Source organism: Podarcis melisellensis (assembly GCF_964234715.1).
Source record: "Podarcis melisellensis genome assembly, chromosome: 5".
Classification (NCBI taxonomy): domain Eukaryota; kingdom Metazoa; phylum Chordata; class Lepidosauria; order Squamata; family Lacertidae; genus Podarcis; species Podarcis melisellensis.
The window spans coordinates 10,306,186-10,328,672 of record NC_138537.1 but is presented as its reverse complement, the minus strand read 5'-3'; the positions used below and the strand labels follow the sequence as shown (position 1 = coordinate 10,328,672).

The following is a 22,487-nucleotide window of genomic DNA, read 5'->3' as shown; positions in this document are numbered from 1 at the left end:
TGTTGTGCTTGAAAATGTAGATATTTCATGTCCGTGAGGCTGGGCAGGTTGTGAAAAGTCCATTTTAAAAAGTATCAAATTTTATGTTCTCTCTCTGTTTCTCCCCCCCCCCCCTCTCTCTCTCTCTCTCTCTCTCTCTCTCTCTCTCTCTCTCTCTCTCTCGTAAATGCTGCCTGTATACAGGACTAGGTGTGCAAAACTCAGCTTTGGGTAGAAAGCAATGGCAAATCCAGCACTCCATTAATGTCTCTCCCTGTGAGTCCAGTAGATATCATCAGGCCCATGAGATACCCTATTTTCCATGTGTCAAGTTTTCATAACTACTTGGGACACACCTTGCGTACCTTTTTATTTACATTTTGTTTAAAGTGGCATTATGGATTGGGCATTCTCATTAAAACCTAGCTGCTTCTGATGAAAAGGTTGCCAAGGAAAGACTACCTTAATTCAAACCAAATTGGGAAGAAATATAAGGATTTTTATTGAAGCACACTTTGAGGAAGTAGGAACATAGGGCTTGCAGCAAATCAAACTGTTATGTCACCTAGTATTGTCTACATTTGTCCATCTTAGTATGGGCACCCTTATGGGCACCTCTGCAGGATTTAAGATGAGCCTTTCCGAGCACTATTTGGAGATGCCAGGGATTGAAGCTAGGCCATTTTACCTGCAAAATCTTAGAATCATAGAGTTGGAAGAGACCCTCAAGGGTTATCTAGTCCAACCCCCTTCAGTGCAGGAATCTCAACTAAATCATCCCTGACAGATGGCCTTCCAACCTCTGTTTTAAAATCTCTAGTGAAGGAGAGTTCACAGTCTCCCAAGGGAGTCTGTTCCACTGTTGAACAGCTCTTTATACCTGCAAAGGATGTAATCCACTACTAAGCTATGGACTTTCTCCAGGAATTCTGATGGAAGATCCATTGGCTTCTTTATCCATTGACTAATTAGTTTTGTAATGGGTTTTATTTACATTTATTGTAGTTTGGTGGAGAAGACTTATTATCTGTGATTTTAATACTGGGCTTTACATGGAGAATATTGTGTTATTGTCCCAAAGGTCTTCGATTCTTCCTTTTTGTGATAGTGAATTTTTTTATTGTTTTTCTGCATCTATTTATGTACATATTGCCCTTCTACTGCTCTCTTATAGGATTGTTCAATTCTAAGAGAAGAACCATTTAAGTTAATTCCATTATTTAATTTCAATGAGTCTCTGAGTTTGACTAACATAAGATACAACCACAGCATTTTGGATTAGAACAACTGAATTTACTAGAACTTCAATGGGTATTTGTGATTGGGGCAATGTATGACAAAAATTTATCACAGGCATGCTTTACTGGCATATATGTAGTGCAATATCATTTTATGGCCATTACAGTGGTACCTCAGATTAAGAACTTAATTTGTTCCAGAGGTCCGTTCTTAACCTGAAACTGTTCTTAACCTGAGGTATCGCTTTAGCTAATGAGGCCTCCCGCTGCCGCCACGCCACCACCGCACAATTTCTGTTCTCACCCTGAAGCAAAGTTCTTAACCTGAGGTACTATTTCTGGGTCAGCGGAGTCTGTAACCTGAAGCCTCTGTAACCTGAAGCGTCTGTAACCTGAGGTGCCACTGTATGTCTTAAATGACATTGGTCTGGTGGTCTGGGGGTTTTTTGGCTCACCATAAATGTAACTCCTTTGGCCTGGCATATATAAGGAGATCTGTGCACAGAATCAGGCTTCTACATAAATATCCCTTACTGGATGAGTAACCACAAATGTAAATCAGATGCATATTCAAATGCTCACCTGAATACAGATACCACCCATCTTCAGTGGGCGGTACTGTCAATTGAATATGCATCTGGATGTACATCTGTTGCAATTAGTAATGCACAGCCACATGTGATTATAGCTCTATCAGGGCTCTTGTAGATAATTGAGGATACTTCTTATGCAAAGAAGAAATACCCTTTCAAGTTTGTTTTGTTGCTACATAAGGTAGAAACTTTATTATATTCAGGACTAATGCATTTCAGTCCATAAATAATTGTAAATAAATGTGTGTGTTATATTATGCTACACACATAATAAGGACACGGGTGGCGCTGTGGTCTAAACTACTGAGCCTCTTGGGCTTGCCGATTGGAAGGTTGGCGGTTCAAATACGTGTGACAGTGGTGAAGCTCCCATTGCTCTGTCCCAGCTTCTGCCAACCTAACAGTTCGAAAGCACAGCAGTATAAGTAGATAAATAGGTACTGCTGTGGCGAGAAGGTCAACGGTGTTTCCGTGTGCTCTGGCTTCTGTCACAGTGTCCCGTTGCACCAGAAGCGGTTTAGTCATGTTGGCACATGCCCTGGAAAGCTGTCTGTGGACAAACGCTGGCTCTCTTCAAATATATAATATATAAAATATGTTCAAATATATAAAAGGATGTCATATAGAGGAGGGAGAAAGGTTGTTTTCTGCTGCTCCAGAGAAGCAGACACAGAGCAATGGATCCAAACTACAAGAAAGAAGATTCCACCTAAACATTAGGAAGATCTTCCTGACAGTAAGAGCTGTTCGATAGTGGAATTTGCTGCCAAGGAGTGTGGTGGAGTCTCCTTCTTTGGAGGTCTTTAAGCAGAGGCTTGACAACCATATGTCAGGAGTGCTCTGATGGTGTTTCCTGCTTGGCAGGGGGTTGGACTCGATGGCCCTTGTGGTCTATTCCAACTCTATGATTCTATGATTCTTGGCCTGAAAGTAGAGATGAGTGCCGCACCCCATAGCCTTTGACTGAACCTAACTGCCCAGGGTTCCTTTACCTTTATCTATATAGATATAAAAATTAACTAAGAAATTGCCATATTGATAACTAGGAAATCTGACTCCTACAAAGTGCATTGGCCTTTTAGCTTAAGATGTTTACGGTGCTAAACATTTTTTCTAATTAACTGTACATGTGCAATATAGAGATCTAGCTCCCTCTAGTGTATTAAAAACAAAAAGGCTAATTTAGTATTTAGTGCATTTATAAAAATAAAACTACTAGTTTGTGCATGCTTTGCAAACATTGTTTTATTTGGAGAATAGTACACATTAGGTGGTTGAGTTTTTTATATGTACAGAAAAAATACTGCCATTGGAAACCAGATACAATCAAATTCTTATCTTTGTAGCAAACAAATGCTTAGAATAAAGCGATGTGGCTGTCATTACTTTACGAAGCATTCATGGGTAGATTCCTCACTGCATTACTTTCCTGGATCTGATGTAGGCCACATGTCCAGCATTCTGTTTCCAGTAGCATCCAGACAGCTACCACAGGAAACCTATAGGCTTAGCTTGCCCCATACTCTGGTTGTTTGATCTTAGCATCTAGCAATCAAGATACTGTCTCTGAACTTGGAGTTTCAGCTACCATGGCTCATAAATATGTCCTCAATGAAGTGGTAAATCAAATCAAATACCTTTACTGAAGTGGTATTTATTCAGACATATAAAATTAAAATGTGTAGTTTATAATTTCAAAAAATGTGTGATTGTAACTATTACCTAATGTAGAACTTTTCATTAACAATAAACTATGCTCTTTCTATTGCATTAATGCCCACAAATTCCCTATTATGTATATCACTGCTTAACTAAGATGATAAAGGAAGCTAAAAAAAACCCTACCATACTGTTGTTATGCGAATCAGTGTGATGAAATTGTAGAGCCCCATTGTATGCTGAAGAAATGCTCTGGGAATTATTATTAAGAAGCTCACCCAGAAAACTGGATAAGTCAGTGACTGGGGGGTGGGGTTTGGCACCATATGATTTGTCTTCTGCACTGATATGATATTAATTTGTTGTTGTTGTTCAAGAGAAAACTCTCATTGTGACAACCTCCCTAATATGGCACTCCTAGACAGTCATTTACTTGTGTTGATTCTTCTTGTCAGCTGCAATGTCTAGCATAGCTTTCCATGTCATTCTTGGGTAGCGAGATTTCATACTGGTAATGGACTTTACCAAATGTATCCATTGCTGAGAGGAGGCTCTCCATATGATGAGGAGGATTCGTATGACAAGTTGTGTTAAACATGACAGAGTGATGAGAGTTGCTATAGGAATAACAAAATGAATAAACTTTCCCTAAAAGTCTCTCATGTAATTTCATGTCCATGCCATCCTAATATAAGGATCAGATCTGATTTTTGTGGATTTCTGATTCAAATGTTTTACATGGCTATAAGCTACTTGGTTAAATAAGATTTGTGTGTGGTAGTCAGGCAAACAAAAAATAAATTTCTTTGGTTCCGATTCTAAGAATTCATTCCAGCCAGTACTGCACTGCTCCTGGGTAATCTGAATTCATTTAACTGGATTGTGTGGGATCCCCACTCCCCTCAGACTCCTCTGAGATGAATAGAGACTGCATGGAAACAGCTACAATGACTCATAGCTATTGCAGCCTCCATCGTAAATCTTCCAACACAGTTCCTTTAAATCTAAAAATAAACAGTGAAAAGCTGAATAATTGAAGAAGTCTTTAAAAAGAAAGAAAAGAAAATCAATACTGAAATTTTCTTTCTTCTTTTTTTTAGTAACTGTTCTACTGTAGGCAGTGAAATCATAAACAGAAAATTATAGCTTCATTCTAGGGAGTAAGAAGACTTATTCCAACAGATGGCATCAAAACACCGGTCTGAACTATATGATTGCTGATTGTTAATTGCTTCTGTAAAACAATCCTTTTAAACAGAGTAATGCATTTTATCACACAGATTATAGTTCTAAACATTTGGATTTTTCAATGTATGTTAACATTTTCTCCTTCAGTGTAAGATTTAGTGTTTGCATAATTATCAGATTAAACAACAGCGACTCAGTCCCCTGTCCCCCCCCCCCCCGCCTTAAGAGAAATGAGGACCAAAGGAAAGAATTATGAATTACCAGAGATGTTGGGAACCATGAATGAGGAAATCTATATATTGAATCAGTTACTGAACTATTATATACTGCCTTAAGTACAAAATAAATAAAAATCATTTGTCACATCAGAAGTGGGTTGACTAACATGGTACAGACTTTCTCTTGGGAACCTTCCATTAAAACAGACTGTTAAAAAATCAAAATTTTCTAAGTGTGAGAAATTGGTCAGGAAGCTTCTAAACAATTATTTTATGAAAAATAATAGAATCATAGGTTTGGATGGGATTTTAAAGGTTGTCTTGTCCAACTCCCTGCTGATGTATGACGTCCACTACTATAGCATCGCTGATAGGTGGCCATCTATCCTAAAATGTCTAATGAATGATATTCTGCTATCTTACAAGGCGGTCTGTCCCACTCTTGAACATCTTGTATTGTCAAGACATTCTTACTAATTTTTTTTTAATTGTCCAGTACACCAACTAAGTTTGTTCTGGTATAAGCTTTTGTATGCATGCACACTTCTTCAGATTCAGCACACGAAAGCTTATACCAGAACAAACTTAGTTGGTTTATAAGGTGCTACTGGACAATTATTTGTTTATTTATTTTTACTTCGACTGCATCAGACCAACATGGCTACCTACCTGATTCTTACTAATATTTAGTTTAAATCTCTTTTCTTTCATCTGAAGCCATTAGTTCAAGTCCCACCAACTGGAATACAGGCAATAAATTCAACCCATCACCTATATTTTATTTCTGTTTTCTAAGGCATTAGCAAACCCACCCAGTTTGGTGTTGTCTGCAAATTTGATAAGCATTCCTTCCTACACACAAGTCGCTTATAAAAGTGTTTAACAACACATGGCCTGGCAAACAACCTTTCATCACTCCATTTTTCACCTCTCTCCAGGCTGATGAAGATCTGTTAGGTATGGTCCATCAACCAGCTACAAATCAACATAATAGTAGTATTGTCTAGCTCACATTTTACCATCTTGCCTACAATAATATAATGGGGGTGTTACTAAAAACAGTGGTGAAATAAAAATACACTACATCCCCATCGGTCCCCTGATCTTCCAGGGTGGTAATTTTTTTTAAAAGAATTTACCTTAGGCATGGCTTTTTTTGTAAGTGCTCATGAACTGACTCCTTAATGAAAACATCTGCTTACCTCTAGTTTCATAGTACTTCACCTGTTCTCCAAGAATTTTAAGGAATGATAGACAGTGGCTCTGGGATCACACTACAATTTCCTTTAGGGCCCTACAAGACAATTAATCATGTCCTAAATACTTGATTTCAACCACAGTCTTTTGGAGCTCCCATACCACTTCTTCCTTCTTGAGCTGCAACTCTTTTCTTTCAATAGTTGATCCAGACAATTTTCATTGTGTGCAAAGGGCTGCAGAAAAGTAACAGTGGGTGTGTTTCAGTTTGGTGCCTAGTGTCATTAATGCTAATGTTATCACACAGGGGTAAAGTCAGAAGTTTTTAAAAAAAGTTTGTGATTTATATTTCTCAATATTAGATGGCAGTAGAAAGAGTAATAGAAAGAAAGTAGAGAAGTTTGGTCCAACTCAGGACTGCATGTCTGCCATGATAACCATGGGGTTGTGAGCGGATCATATGGATGGCGAGCTTTGAACTGGCTTCATTTGGGTTCATTTAGCCAGTCTGCTCCCGGATGGATTCCTGAATGATCTGGGCACTTTATGGAGAGCATGGCTCACATTCCTGTTGAAGCCCTTGTCTCACTATGGAATGGTAAGATTGTGAGGGCTATTGTCACAATTGCTCCTAGATGCGCTCGACATCTACAGGGAGCCAAGAAGGTTGGTTTTCAAAGCACATGTTGATGAGGAACTATGCCGGACAATGGCTGGAATTCAAATTGTGTAAATCTGAGGGAGAATTTGACAAAACACAGGTGGTAGCACAACATCATGGCTAGTAAACTTATTTCTCCACCTCCATTGCATCCACAGTGAACTGGTAATGGGTGAAGGGGTTGGTGAGAAGCAGCCCTAGAGAAGAAACAGCCATTCATTTGGAAGCTCACTGTGAGAATTTCAAGAAGCAATTTCAAGCCAAAGTCATTGGTAACGAAATTGGTATCCACTTCAAAGTTGATGCCACAATTGATGCGGGTCCTGCAGAGGTGTTTATAGCATCAAGTAGTCAGGGATCCGTTTAGCTCCCTTGTCCATTGTGGCTTTTAAGATTTAGCAGGGAGGGATGGCCTGAGTGGGTACAGAGAGTAGCTAATGCCTCACATAGGGAGGGAATGATGCCTACCTCATTGGAGGAGGTGGTAGTATGTTCTTTCCTGAAGAGGAGAGTATATGTGAAGAATGTTCTTGTGCTCAGGTTTTGCTTGCAGGTTTCCTCCAGACATCTAGCTGACCACAGTAAGAACAGGATGCTGGATGAGATGGGTCATTGGCCTGATCCAGCAGGCTCTTCTTGTGTTCTTTTGACCTGTCTGGACACTGAGATTTTAGATAACTACTTCCCAGTGCAAATATTCCTTTCTTGGGCAACTGCAGGCATGCCTGGATGAAGATATTAGACATTCAGATGTGGAAACTGCACTTCAATAGCCTTGGTCACCCTGGTTGATAATCTTTAATGAAAGAGTGCTATTCTGTTGCTCCTGCTCAACCCCACAGCAGCATTTGATAGCATTGTCCACTGTTTCATCCTGTCATGGCTCTGTAATGTAGTGACTAGGGACACCATGTTACTGTGGTCAACTATCTGTAGATGTCCTACCTACATTACCACTACCAGAGAATAGCATTGGAGGACTTCTACTCAGTCTCATTTATGCTATTGAAAGCTTGTCCACCATGCTATTTTTTATCTATATGAAACTGCTGGGAGGTGTCATCTGGGGATTTGGGCATCATCAGCAGACAGTATGGATAAAAAAATATTGGTCCAGGAATTATGGAGATGACCTGTTCTGGATGGGGTTTCAGTCCCCCTTGAAGGAAAATATATGCAGCTTTGGCATACTTGATCTGAAGCTGTTGTTGGAGTTCCAGATGACTTCAGTGCTGAGGAGTGTTTCTGCCCAGCTGTGGCAGGTTTGCCAGCTGTGACCATTCCTGAACAGTGTTGGTACTAGTGTACAAGGTCTACAAGTACTTGAAGGATTGTCTTCCCCAATACCTTCTGGCCCATGCTTTGAGGCAGGCCTTACGTCTGGTGCTATCATGAGGCAATGGCATTAGGCAGAGTTTTCTTGGTGGTAAAACAGATATGGAAGGCCCTCATTTTTGGTTCTCACCCACGTTGTATTCAACTTAAAATGTTGGTAGTTAAAATACATTTTGGTAGCTAGGTACTCTTTTTAATGGGAATGGTTTATTGCCCTTTGTGCTGTCCTTTAAAGGTTGTTATTCTGTTCATAAATTTAACTATTGGTCTATGATATTTGTATTTTGTTTTAAGGTTGTTAGCTGTTCTTGGCTATGGCAGGAGGAAGGCTGGTGTATCAGAACAATAGATAACTACTGTTTGGGCTCATTCACACTTCTGTTTGCCCTATTATTTCTTTCATTTGTGCTGTTATTTCTAAGCATGGGTCTGAGGTTTCTATTTTGTCTTGCCACTTTCCCTGTTTACTGCTGAATCAGAACCAACTTCAGTCTATAGAAAATCCAATTGGTGTTTGTTCTGATTCAGCAGTAAACCATGGGTTTGCCTGGGGAAAGTGGTGGGACAAAAGAAAAGCCTCTCGGACCCATGTCTTGAAATCATGAGGCATACAGAAGTATCGATGAGTCGTGTTGCTGCTGCACATTTTTCTGTTCGGAGGGAATTTTCTTTTTGCTGTTTTATCTGTTGCCATTGTTTTTTGTTACAGTGATATTTTATTTCAATTTTTGGTTTTTAAGTTATCATTATCTTTTGTAAGGAAATCTGGGACATAAATTAGTTAAATAAATAATAGGAAAAGCTTCACAGGTTTAATTTCTGCATGTACAATGTACTGTACAATTAAAACATAGGAGCCAGATTTTTAGGGGAAATGGTAGCTAATAACAGTTTACACAGCTCTTGATGCTTTTCCTCTCAGATGAAAGTCACAAATAGTCAAAGTTCAAAGGAACACAGATAAAGACCAGTAACGATATCAAAATATGTTGATGGCTGTCCCTGTGCAAATGTGTCTATGGGCATTTATCTGCTTGTGATACAGGATTCTAGGCTTTCAGTTTTGCTTGGCTACATAGTCTCTCTTCAATGGTCAGCTGGCAACAGTGGGGTTAATTTACAAAGTGGGAGGGGGTCCCCATTGACAGTAAATCAGTAATAAATATGCAACAATTCAGTTTCATTTGCAGTCTCTAACATGCAAATGTGACTATCTTATATAATCCAATTATAAAAAGTCAGCGGTGCTCTCCCTTGCTGTTTCTAAGGTTTGAGTATCTAGTGATATGTTTTTTAAAAAAACTTGCTTACCTTTTTAAAAGCTATCTTTAGAAGCCTTTAAAATCAGATTTGTAGTTGTTTTCAACATTTTAATACAGAATATTTTCTTGTGTTACTTTTTCTTTAGAATGCAGCTTTATTCATATTTAAATATATATAGACTGCAATTCCATATGAAATACTGCAGGGCAGTATACAACCTAAAAACACAGTGTTGTAATCCATATGTGTATAGGCAAGGAGTTAAATATATGAAGAAGAATATGCAAGTTTTATATTAAAAAATACATTTTAGGTGCTTTATTTTAATGTGTTCCACAAGGTTTTTGGGGTAGGTATATAATAAAAAATGTACCTTAAGGACAGCTTCATAAAAATAATAAGATGATGTGAATTAAGATTGTACTCAACTGACTTTACACTGAGCTAAATGGACACTGATTGTCAAAATACATATGAAAAGCATGCTGAAACAAATGGCTAATTAGAAAAAGAGGAGAAAAAGAGCAGTATTTGTTTTCCTTCACAGCTTGGCGAAATAATGCTTAACACAAATACATAACTTATTTTGAAGGATCTGTTGTGTCAGTATTTGGCATGTCTCTATCTCAGGCAACAATTAAATATATGTGCAAATGTAAATGCAGGCTATCTGTCATTGTCCATTTCCTGGTAGTGAAGCTTACAGCTTGCCTCTCCCAACAAGATCATTTTGCCAGCATGGCATTCTGGCTGTAAAAATGCATATTTGATTACCTCATCAAAAACCACTAATCCTGATGATGCCTTCTTCAGAGAAGGCCCATTGTTCATAATAGGTCAGTGGTTAGGCAGCTCTCAGCTCTGACTTTGGGCTATACATTCTGCTTACCTACTGGAGCAAAAGTGATAGGTCCTAATGGAATTGTGGATCAGAAGTTGAGTGACGCATCAGAAAGCTCAACAAGGCAGCTGGTGAAGGGGAAGAAATAGCCAACTACTGCCATCTCTTACAGCCAAGTGGACTCTAAATGCACACTATTCCAGCATTGATGAAAACTGGTCACATTTTTCTTGAGACCCCACTTTTTATTATTACACAAAGGGACAGCTGTCCAAAGGGTCTACAATTCATGGATAACTTAGAGGTTACACCAAACAGGAAGTTAGACAAGAACCTTGTTGCATTTTTTTAAACAAGAACACAGCAGTAACATGCCATCACTGGTTAGTGTGTTGGAATAGAACGTTGGACACCAGGGTTCAAATCCCCACTCACCTATGAAGCTCACTGGGTGACCTTGGGCCACTCACTGCCTCTTAGCCAAATCTTCTACACAGTAGGGTTGTGGGGATTAATTGAGGAGCAGGAAAACCATGTACAGTCACACCTCACGTTGCATTCCGCTCTTCTTACGGACTTTCAGCTTACGAATGTGGCAAACTCAGAAGTGTTTACTTCCGGGTTCACCACCCGTGCATGCGCAGAAGTGGCACTCTAGTTGCGGTCTTTTCGGGGTGCAAACGACACCCCAAAACAGATTATGTCTGCAACTAGAGGTACCGCTGTATTCCACATAGAGCTCGTTGGGAGGAAAGGTGGGGTATAAATGTGATAAGTAAGTAAGTAAGTAAGTAAGTAACATAATAAACCCAAGATTCTATCCAGATACAATTAAGTCAGTGATACCTAGTGACTAAACTACGTAATGACATTATCTATACATTTTCCATCTTTTGTTTAAAGAAGCCATTAAATAAATCAGTGCTGTTGAAATCTGTATGTATTCAGGTATTCAGTCACTCATCTCTAATCTTGAAGGCTTCCAAATAACTTGTCTAGAGCAATTGACAGTCTGAGTAGTAATATTGCTGTCAGTCTTACACGATGGCTCTAGCAGAGTCTCAGTAGATGAACTTGAGTTTTCAAACACCATTTGTGCATTCAGTGATTGTGCCTTCTAAGGAATAGGAAGATGGCATTTCTTTCTGTGAAGTATTCCACCCCTGAGTAAAATATGATCTGAGTGTTTCTTTTTTTTCTTTGGACAGTAAGTGGAGTCTGCTATGTCTTTTCTGCATCAAGTTTGAGATAAACTCTCTCGCCTGGAGTTAAACATGGTAGATCTTGCACTAAATTGTGGTGCTCATAACTTATTTTAATTTGGATTGTGATTCTTCTCTAAGAAGAGAAGAAGAGTTTCGATTTGATATCCCGCCTTTCACTCCCCTTAAGGAGTCTCAAAGCGGCTAAGAATCTCCTTTCCCTTCCTCCCCCACAACAAACACTCTGTGAGGTGAGTGGGGCTGAGAGACTTCAGAGAAGTGTGACTAGCCCAATGTCACCCAGCAGCTGCATGTGGAGGAGCGGGGAAACGAACCCGGTTCACCAGATTACGAGTCCACCGCTCTTAACCACTACACAACACTGGCTCTCTAGAGTTGGACTGGGGGGTTCTGATTTCTCTTGCCAGTAGCAATTCTGCTGAGCTATATCCAGTAGCTATCAGTAATGTTGACCTGAAGTTTAGAAGATCTGTATGTGGGTCAATCTATCAGAAAATGTTATTTGCTATTGGTACTGCTCCCTCCGCCTCCCCATTTGCTTGTGGTTGGTCAGGGTTAGTGGTATCATGGCAAAAGCTGTAAAATGTCTGGAATGATGGGCATTCTACTGCCATAAATTAAGTTGCATTGCTGGACAGAAATTCATCTGGAATACCAAAACAAATGAAGATGTTCTTCAGTTAAACTACATTGCTTCAGTGGGCAAGGTCAGGGAAAGGAATCATTTCAGTATACATAGAACAGTTGTTCATGGCAACTAAATACTGTCAGCTTCAAATTTACACCCACCCACTGCTAACTTTTCCAATGCCCATTGCAGAGGTTGCAGGGTTCTCCCCACAGATACTTGAACCCAAGACTTGGAATGGACTCAGGGCATCATGCAGACTGCCCCCCCAAAAAAAACCTCTCACAAAAATACGAGTTCTTAATTTGAAATACTTTTACATTGTGCTTCCCCCCCGAAAACATTTGCCTCTTTTAAGATATTAATATTACATATAAATTTGCCCAATTCTTAAATATCATAACATATGCAACTAAAATATTGAGGAAAATGATATTGCAGACAAGTTGAGCAAATATCTGCACCTATCTTAAGGTCCTTGTGGTATCCACTGAAGACAGAATTACCAAGCATATAGAACAAGTCTGCTGAAGAAGAATTAATTTGTTCATAAATGACAAGGACTTAGAGGTGAGCAGTGACGTTGTCAAGTATGCTGATGATCTCAAATTATTCAGAGTAGTTAAAACAAACAGAGAATACAAGGAGCTCCAAAAAATTCTCTCCAGTTGGTGTGGATGAGAATTAAAATGGCACACTTAGAACACTGTGTACAGTTTGGGTCAATGCACCTCAAAAAGGTTGTTATAGAGTTGAAAAAGGTATAGAAAAGGTCAGCCAGAACGATCAAGGGGCTGGAGCCACTCAACTATGATGACTATGGGGTTTTTAGTATAGAAAAAAGGTTTGTGGGGTCATAATGGAGGTGTATAAAATTATACATGGTGTGGAGAAAATGGAGAGAAAGTTTTCTCCCTCTCCTAATACTAGAACCTGGCATTATTGAATGAAGCTAAATAGTGAGAGTTTTAGACAGACAAAATGAAGTATTTCTTCACACAGCATATAGGAATACACTACCACAGAATGCAGAGATGGTTTTTAAAGTGGAATAGACAATTGCATAAAGCATAAGGCTGTCAATGGCTACTGGTGATCATGATGGCTATATTGCCTCCAAGAGCAGTATGCCTTTAAAAACCAGTTGCTGCTAATTGCAAATGGGAGTGGTCTCTTACACATGTCCTTTATGGGCTTCTCATAAGCATCTGGTTGACCATCTTGAGAACAGGATACTGAACTACTGTAGATATATTCAGGAATCTATATTCTTATGTTCTTAATGCATTTATGTCAAAGTTATATCTGATAGTTCTGAATGGCAATTCTAGCTATTTCAGGTTAATAAGTACAGTAATCACTTGTGTGAGAACCTGACACCACCAAATTATGGAGTTCACACTTAATCTTCAGTCTCTTTGGTCCAGTCTCTTTGGTCCAAGTCCAACATTCTATCCCATAGACAGCACTTCTCACAGCTAAAGACAGTACATTTTTAATCATGATGTTAGTAAGTTGGCAACCCTAATAAGCAAAAGTACTAGGGCTAATTCATATATCTGAAAACCTAGTAACTTAATGTTGTTTAGAGACATTTATGCTTATGACATAGTCATATATAATGCTTTTAAATAAATGTATCAAACCCATTTATTCTATTCTATCCCTTTATCCCTCTAAGAGACGTGAGTGGCACTGTGGTCCAAACCACTGAGCCTAGGGCTTGCCGATCAGAAGGTTGGCGGTTCGAATCCCCGCGACGGGGTGAGCTCCCGTTGCTTGGTCCCAGCTCCTGCCAACCTAGCAGTTTGAAAGCACGTCAAAGTGCAAGTAGATAAATAGGTACCGCTCTGGTGGGAAGGTAAACGGCATTTCCATGCGCTTCTGTGGTTCGCCAGAAGTGGCTTAGTCATGCTGACCACATGACCTGGAAGCTGTATGCCGGCTCCCTCGGCCAGTAAAGCGAGATGAGCGCCGCAACCCCAGAGTCATTCGCAAATGGACTTAACTGTCAGGGCCCTTTACCTTTACCTTTATCCCTTTAAAAGTTAAGTAAAGTTGTGTTTGTAACCCAATTGGACTGAAAACTTAAGTTGTGAGCTTTGCAGAACACAATGTATCTACTTGGGTAAGAAATAGTTCAAGCCTTAGCAACTGCATGGCAACCAGGATGGAACAGTTACATTTGTGTGTTTGTTTGTATGTGAATGGATTCTTCTTACAGGAAGGCTAAGAAGCAGGTGTGGCCTAGTTGACGAACAATGTCAGCAACACGGACTTTTCTACTTCACTATACAGAAACTTTGGGACTATGCAAAGGGAGAATATTCCTATGACTGCGAAGAGAATAGTACAGAGATCAACTTGGATTTTGGCATTGCTGGTGCTGTAAGCCAATGGCATTCTAGATCCTGTGACAGTGCTTTCCCATCCCATGTTCTGTCTCCAAGCAGTTCTGTCTCAGTGCCAATTCAGAGAAGGCACTTTGAGCAGAGAAGCCAAGGTGGAGAAGCAATTCAGAGAAAGCAATTTGGGGCAGAGAAGGCCTAGTGAAGACAAAGAAGACCAATTGGGGAAAGGATTACAATTCACAACAAGGATTACAATTCAGAGAAACAGCAAAATTTCACAATTTCCTAATTTTGCTTGTTAAAAGGTAAAGGTAAAGGTACCCCTGCCCGTACGGGCCAGTCTTGCCAGACTCTGGGGTTGTGCACCCATCTCACTTAAGAGGCCAGGGGCCAGCGCTGTCCGGAGACACTTCCGGGTCACGTGGCCAGCGTGACATCGCTGCTCTGGCGAGCCAGAGCTGCACACGGAAACGCCGTTTACCTTCCCACTGGTAAGCGGTCCCTATTTATCTACTTGCACCCGGAGGTGCTTTTGAACTGCTAGGTTGGCAGGCGCTGGGACCAAGCAGCGGGAGCGCACCCCGCCGCAGGGATTCGAACCACCGACCTTTCGATCGGCAAGTCCTAGGCGCTGAGGCTTTAACCCACAGCACCACCTGCGTCCCTAATTTTGCTTGTTACAGGATCCCTAACCCAGGTCCTTGGTATGTGCCTCTGTGAGTAACCTCCATCCCCCGTGTCTGTGAATTAAGGCTTAGAAAGGGGTAGGGAAAGGGAACGTTATTGGCCTAGCTTAGGAAAAATGCTATGAAATGAGGCGCTGTAACTTTGAATCAGTTCTGTGTTGGTGTCTACCCTTTGGAACTCCCTCTCTCTGAACTAAGTCAGGCACTGACTGTGATTAGCTTTCTGCACCTGGTTAAAACCTACCTGTTTACCCAGGCCTTTGCTGGCTATTAATTCTCAGCTTGGAATAAAATATATTGCTGGGTATGGTGGGTGGAGTTTTACAGTGGTTTAATGTTTAATATGAAATACATTTTATTATATTTGTATTTTGTGAACTCTGGTTTCAGATGAAGAGCAATTTAGTAAGAAGGCATGTGGAGGCCTACAAGTGCTATAAGACCACACATAATTGCACTGTTGTTTTTTGCCACCATGAAGGAAACTATATCAGGAATCAGTCAACTTGAATGACTGTGGTCAAATATACTTCACCAGTGTGAACAAATGCAATAACAGGAATGCCTTCTGCCGGCTACAAACTAGATGGCTGTAATGTGCTATAAAGACAGGTTGGAAACTTCAGCTGGTCCAGAACGTGCTTCCCAGAGTCCAGTTGTGGGTAGGGTGAGCAGCATCTCAATTATGTCAGTTGTCCTGTATACTGGTGCCTTTTGGGACTCAAATTAAAGTGCTACTCTTGACCTTTAAAGCCCTAAACAGTTTGAGTCTAAGCTGTTTATTGAACTGCCTGCACCCATGCTATTGTGTCAACACTTTAAGGTCTGCTTTCGAAGATCTCCTTGTGTGGCTATCCGTTGGTCAGTTCCGTAGGACGTCTCATTGGAGAAGTCATTTTTTGAGGTGACCTCATGGCTATGCATTATTATTATTTGAATTTCTATACCGCCCTATACCTGGAATTTCCATTCACTAGACCTGCATCAGCTTTCTGCATTGCAGGATTTTTGGATGCCCCTCAAGACTTACTGTATTTGTTTTTCAGATAACCTTCTAGGCACAACTGTTTTAGCTCTGTGATGGTCTGCATTTCCCCAATTCCGTTATTATTATTATTATTATTATTATTATTATTATTATCATCATTATTATTATTATTTATGTGTAGCACTGTTGAGTGGTAGTTTAAAGTTTAAAAAGTTTGTATTCTTTTTATCTTTTAATCTTTTTTTTAATGTAAGCCACTTTTGATGGGCCCTGAAGAGTGGCCTTAAAATATTTTAAATTAAAAATAAATAAATCACATTTATGTCCCATTACACAATATCAATTTGCATACATGAACAATATGTTTTCTAGTTCATTTGGGGTCATGAAAGTTTTGTGTTAATATTAGGTTAGCGATGAATGCAATATAATTGTTTCAGAGACTATATTCTGCAGTTTATAATTTTCCTGTGAACTACTTTTATGTATATTCATTTTAAATGATACTATAAGAGTTTTATATGTGAACATGCACACCCATTATTTTGTGTTTATTGTGCATGTACATAATTTAAAATTTATCATCTAATTCTTGTGGGACTTTGTCACCAATGAGAACATTCTTTTGATGCAAAGAATGACTGCTTACCTGGTCCAGAGGTGGACGGAGGTTGTTGTCCAGGGCAGCAGCCCCTCACACACTTGGAGGGTGAAATGACTGTTGGAATGCCTCCCTGGCCAGCCACTGCCTTAAAGTTTGAAATTGCCCTATCAGGGGCCAGCTGGGGTAAGTGGAAGTCTCTGTCCAGAAGACAATCATGGGGCAGACGGGCCGTAGCGTTTCCCTCAGCAGCCTAAAGAGGGCCACCTTAGTAGACCCACATCTTGAATGACCTCAGGCATGATCCCATCTGGAGGCTGATAATGGATTTATACCCAGTACCTGAGCCAAAGCCTACCTATATATGTAATCAATAAAATTTGTGGCCTATTTTAAATCCTGTAACGTTGTCCTGTCAGGTTTGTTTACACTTGTTGATTCTTGGGTTTCGCCTTCTGGGAGGGGGCACTGTGGGTGGGCCCGTTATAGATATGTATATATTTATAAGCAAACATTAGAAAAATTAAAACTCATTTGTTTCAATATCAGAGTAGATGTGAGGGTGGATCCATGTTGGAAAATCTTACAGGCATTTTTATTATGCATGGTTTGGTAAATAATATCAGTTTAACTGCTCAGCTATACATAGGTTACCTAGTAGGGGCTCACTCCTGTCTATGGCTCTTTTTTTCTGAGAAGAATACTGGGAAATGTCTTACAGCAGTGCCCCTGTTGTAGAGAAATTTAGGGTAACTAGCTGGATAAAAAGCAGAGCTGTACAACATTTGTGCCATCTGTCGTTGTCAATGCTTGTGGTGCCATTAAAATTGTTAAATGAAAAACAAACCTGAAAAGCTTTCTTTTTATTGCCCCTAGATGTTTTCATCACTGAGTTGTATGTGTAAGGTTGCTTTAAAACAGATTTGTTTCCCCATAAAGCCCATTTCTGTGATGCTCACAATGCTAGTCTAGGTTAATTCATGGGATTTTTTTATTTTCAAAAAACCATTCCCCTCATTGAACGTAGGGTTGGCTTTATACTAAAATCTATTCTGTGGGCAGCAGGCATTGTAGTCCTTAGACATTTATTCAACAAACCAGCAAATACTTCAAAAAACACTTAAAGTAAGTAGTACTAGAAGGTTTAATGGATTTAGTATAATTGAATATAAGTAGCAATGGACTGGGTTTTTTCAAGATTTTTCAATGTTTCATGTCTCTATCCTAATGGGATAAATGACCCTTTTTTTTTTACCATTACTCTGTATCAGGTCTCCTATGCCTAATGTTAAATAATTCCTCAAATCTTGATTTACTTGACTGAAAAATGACCCTGAGCATAAATTCGAAGCAGTAGAATGCTAAAATTCCTTGATGTTTCCCATTCTTTTGTTAAAACAAGAACATGGTGTCTTAAATCAGCCCAATAATTTGGAATGGTAGATACTGAAACAACTAATTTTTCCTCTCTCCTGTAATCTGAATAGACTTCAAAATGCCCACAAAGCACAAATGTCTGCTGGTTCATATAATTTGTTAGCAAGGATAAAAAAGGAAGAAGAAAGGAAATGATTTCCTAAGCGTGTGAATCAGCCCAGCTTTAACAGATATTTTTCTGTCATGTGCAGCCTGAAGGCTTATGCCTATCGGAGCTTTATTTGACAATTACCACTTGCCAGCATAATTAAATGATAATTTATAAATACTGAGAGAGCATTATGTGGAAGAGCAAATAGGTGCTTATCAGGGCATTGAATAAACTCAATCTGCCTCACTGACAATTTTCATCTCTTATCAGGGTTGTTAACTGCACACACACTCTCCCACTCTCTCTCACATTCTTTTTTGTTTGATAACTCTTAGGTCGATTGTATCTACCTGTCTCTGTGCTACTTTCTTTCCTCCTTATATTTCCGGCACAACATAAATATATTTCAGCTATTTATGCAGCTTTTACAATCGATATATTTCTTCTTTAAAAAACAACAACAGTTTATGCAATACAGGAAAACGAATGCAATTTTATGTTTATGAAATAAATCTGCAGGTTTTAGAACAAAAGGCTACTGTTGCTGAAATACATAAGAAATATTTTAGCTAGTTGCACTTGCCCTTTATTACAGTTCTTTGAGTTCCTTGAGTCTTCAACCTTAATATGTGTGTCTAGGAGAGAGAGTAAAAGAGAGACTGATATTTCCGAATAAGAAGAATGTGTTCAAATTTGCAGATAAATTGGTGAATGCTCATTTTCTCTCTCAACAGAGAAAATGCTTCATTCTCGTAGAGGGAAATGACACTGTGTAGTCATAACATTGAAAAGACGTTGTTTGCATGTTGGATGTAAAAATTGCCAGGAAAATAATTCTGGAGGGCTTGTGTCTTTTGTCCCGTCAATATTTCTTCTCTAGCTCCTTAAGTTATTATAAACAGCGGTTTCTGCAAACGAAGGCAGGCTACTATGAAATAGGTAAAAACACAGATTGATGCCAGGCAATTTAGATTAAACCTATAGAGGGGGGGAGAGGGAGGAGAGTGTGTGAGGAATCCTGTATTTGAATAGAAACAAAACAGCTTAATGGTTAAAAGCGGGGGGGGGGGGGGAGAGATTCCATGCCTTTAGAAAAAGCATGTAACAGAAAAGGAAAGGAGCGGGGCAAGGAAAGCAAGACACATTAATAGGCCACAGAGACAGAATTTTTGTTCTATTGTGGAATTAACTAATGGTAGGAACTTCTGATTAGGGTTATAGTGGTTTGAGTGAGCAGAACACCGCCAGCTTAACTGGAAAAATAAAGGGCTTCTGTGTTTAAAGTTGTCAATTCCGCAAATCATTCACCATTTATTAGTTATAAATAGTAATTATTTGCTTCCCCCCACCCCTTTGCCCCGACCTGGAAATGATCTTTCACATTCAAATATTTAAATATACACTCCTCTAGCCATTCACAAAAACAACATCCTAATGTTAGAACAGGTTTTTGAAGAAGGAAATAATTTGAAAGTGGTGGATTAGTTTCCACCTTTTGAAACGCAGTGCTTTCTGTAATCTTCAAACATTATTTAGGATAATGGAAGCCATCATCCTGGTTCTCAAATGTTAGCACTTCCATTAGAATTTCCTGCTACCTCTTATTTTTTATATTAAAATACAAGGCTTAAAAGGTATTATCTTACTAAGGGAGGGCAATTGTACAGATGATTTGATTGAATAAAGGGAAGAGCTGTACAGGCCTTTTAAGATCAAGGATGTATTGATGGAAAGCTATCATTAGAGACAATTAATGTTCTCCAAGGGAAGAAATTGATTATGGACAGAGATGGACCCTAAAGAGGAGATATGTCTTAATGCTTCAGGGCCTTAAGGATTAGACTCTATTCACAGCATCTGCATTTTTAACCCTTTTAAAGGACTTGGAGTCTTACAAAAACTACCTAGTGCTGAGGAACAAAAAACATGTGCTTTCACTTTACTTCAGTGCATGTATATGTTAATCTGTTAGCTAGTTTAAATGGTTGTTTCTTTAAGTTGCTAACATTATACTGAGCAGCATTAAAATGCCCAGTTTCATACTGGTAGCTGAATATGATGGTTTGTATAGCATAGGATTATTATACTTTTCTTCTGGTTTCCATTTGGATGTGATCTTCCAACACCTAGCACCTTGGGAGATATGGCTTGTGATTAAGAGATTTCTCCACCCACCATTGTTTGCACCCTGAGGCTGGCTTGAGGTAGAAGGCTTACGTTCCAAGAGGTTAAGCTAATTTGAGTGCGGGGAACAGTTCCCATCTCAAAAATATTGGATAGGGGAAGGGGGAATACAGAGCCCAACAATGTCTTTCTTTACCTTTAGTACTCTGGACTAAGCTTGAGTGAGTGAGTGAATTAATGAATAAAATTTATACTTTTACTTGATACCTGGTGAGATTTACATAAAATCACATTTAAATCCATAATCTTAAACCTATTTTAAAGAAAAGGGAAACAATAGGGAAAAGTAAAAGGTATTCTAAAAGGAACTGGATAGAAGCTACTTGCGATTTTACCTTTGTATTGGGAGAATTAAGCGAAGTTTACTTTTAAAATATTTATTTATTTAGGATGCAATTCACTATGCTCTTGCATAGATTCCTTTAATTTCAGTGGGAATTGTGCCAAGGAAACTTTCCAGTGGATTGAGCCCATGATTTTGAATGCCGTAAATAAAAAAATTATGAAATTGTCCAGTAGCACCTTAGAGACCAACTAAGTTTGTTCTGGGTATAAGCTTTCATGTGCATGCACATTTCTTCAGATACACTGAAACAGAAGTCACCAGACCCTTATATATAGTGGGAGGGTGGGGTTTTTCTAAGAAGGGTAGTAGGAGATGGGTGATTGACTCAATGGGTATGGTAAACCTGTTGATGACTGTTAATGACTGCAATTAGTCCTGCAGGAAAAAGCAAGGGATAGTATGCAGATGACCCAAAAATAGCTTTAGCATATGTATTGAGATAAGAATCCAATGTTTTTATTCAGACCAGGTCTCTCCATAGTTTTCAATTTAGTAATAAATTGTAATTCAGCAACTTCTCTTTAAAGTCTATTTCTGAAATTCTTTTGTAATAAGACAGCTGCTTTGAGATATCCTGTATTGAATATCCTGGGAGACTGAAGTGTTTTCACCTACTGCCTTCCCTGTCGTGATCCCTCATGCCAGATTTATGTCCATTTATCTTTTGGCATGGGACACAGGTGGTGCTGTGGTCTAAACCACAGAGCCTAGGGCTTGCCAATCAGAAGGTCGCGGTTTGAATCCCTGCGATGGGGTGAGCTCCCGTGGCTTGGTCCCTGCTCCTGCTAACCAAGTAGTTCGAGAGCACATCAAAATACAAGTAGATAAATAGGTACCGCTCTGGTGGGAAGATAAACGGCGTTTCTGTGCACTGCTGTGGTTCACCAGAAGCAGGGCTTAGTCATGCTGGCCACATGACCCGGAAGCTGTATGCCGGCTCCCTCGGCCAATAAAGCAAGATGAGCACCACAACCCCAGAGTCGGTCACTACTGGACCTAATGTTCAGGGGTCCCTTTACCTTATCATTCAGTGTTAATGAACTTTCTGTCCTTAACAGATCTGACATGAATTGACCTGGTCTCTAAGGATAATTTTGAAGGCATTGCTATTATTTAATGATTAGGAGAGTCTCCACCCCCATCGTTCTACCCGGACACAGAGGTCCAGCACCAAGGGCCTTCTGGCAGTTCCCTCAATGTGAGAAGCCAAGTTACAGGGAACCAGGCAGAGGGCCATCTTGGTAGTGGCACCCTCCCTGTGGAACGCCCTCCCGCCAGATGTCAAAGAGAACAACTACCAGACTTTTAGAAGACATCTGAAGGCAGCCCTGTTTAGGGAAGCTTTTAATGTTTGATGTATTACAGAGTGGCTGGGGAAGCCCAGCCAGATGGGTGGGGTATAAATAAATTATTATTATTATTATCATTATTATTATGAATATCTTTAATTTGCTATGCCAATGGATAAAGGTAAAGGGACCCGTGACCGTTAGGTCCAGGTTGTGGTGCTCATCTCACTTTATTGGCCGAGGGAGCCGGCTTCCGGGTCATGTGGCCAGCATGACTAAGCCACTTCTGGTGAACCAGAGCAGCGCACGGAAACGCCGTTTACCTTCCTGCCGGAGCGGTACCTATTTATCTACTTGCACTTTGATGTGCTTTCGAACTGCTAGGTTGGCAGGAGCAGGGACCAAGCAAAGGGAGAGCACCCTGTTGTGGGGATTCAAACCGCCGACCTTCTGATTGGCAAGCCTTAGGCTCTGTGGTTTAACCCACAGCA

The 22,487-nt window shown here is 39.7% G+C and overlaps 1 protein-coding gene across 13 annotated transcripts in view; it reads left to right on the top strand.

Annotated features, from left to right (window-relative positions):
* The window catches only part of LOC309369918 (uncharacterized protein), a 456,081-nt gene that overhangs the window by 101,253 nt on the left and 332,341 nt on the right, over positions 1–22,487 (top strand). Inside the window, exon 5 of one of the 13 annotated variants that reach the window (XR_014168278.1) lies at positions 4,570–4,965. The exons of the other annotated variants lie outside the window; for them this stretch is intronic. The gene's annotated coding sequence lies outside the window, so the exon portion shown is untranslated. Of the gene's footprint in view, positions 1–4,569; positions 4,966–22,487 lie in introns of those variants that run through there. 13 annotated transcript variants of the gene reach the window in all.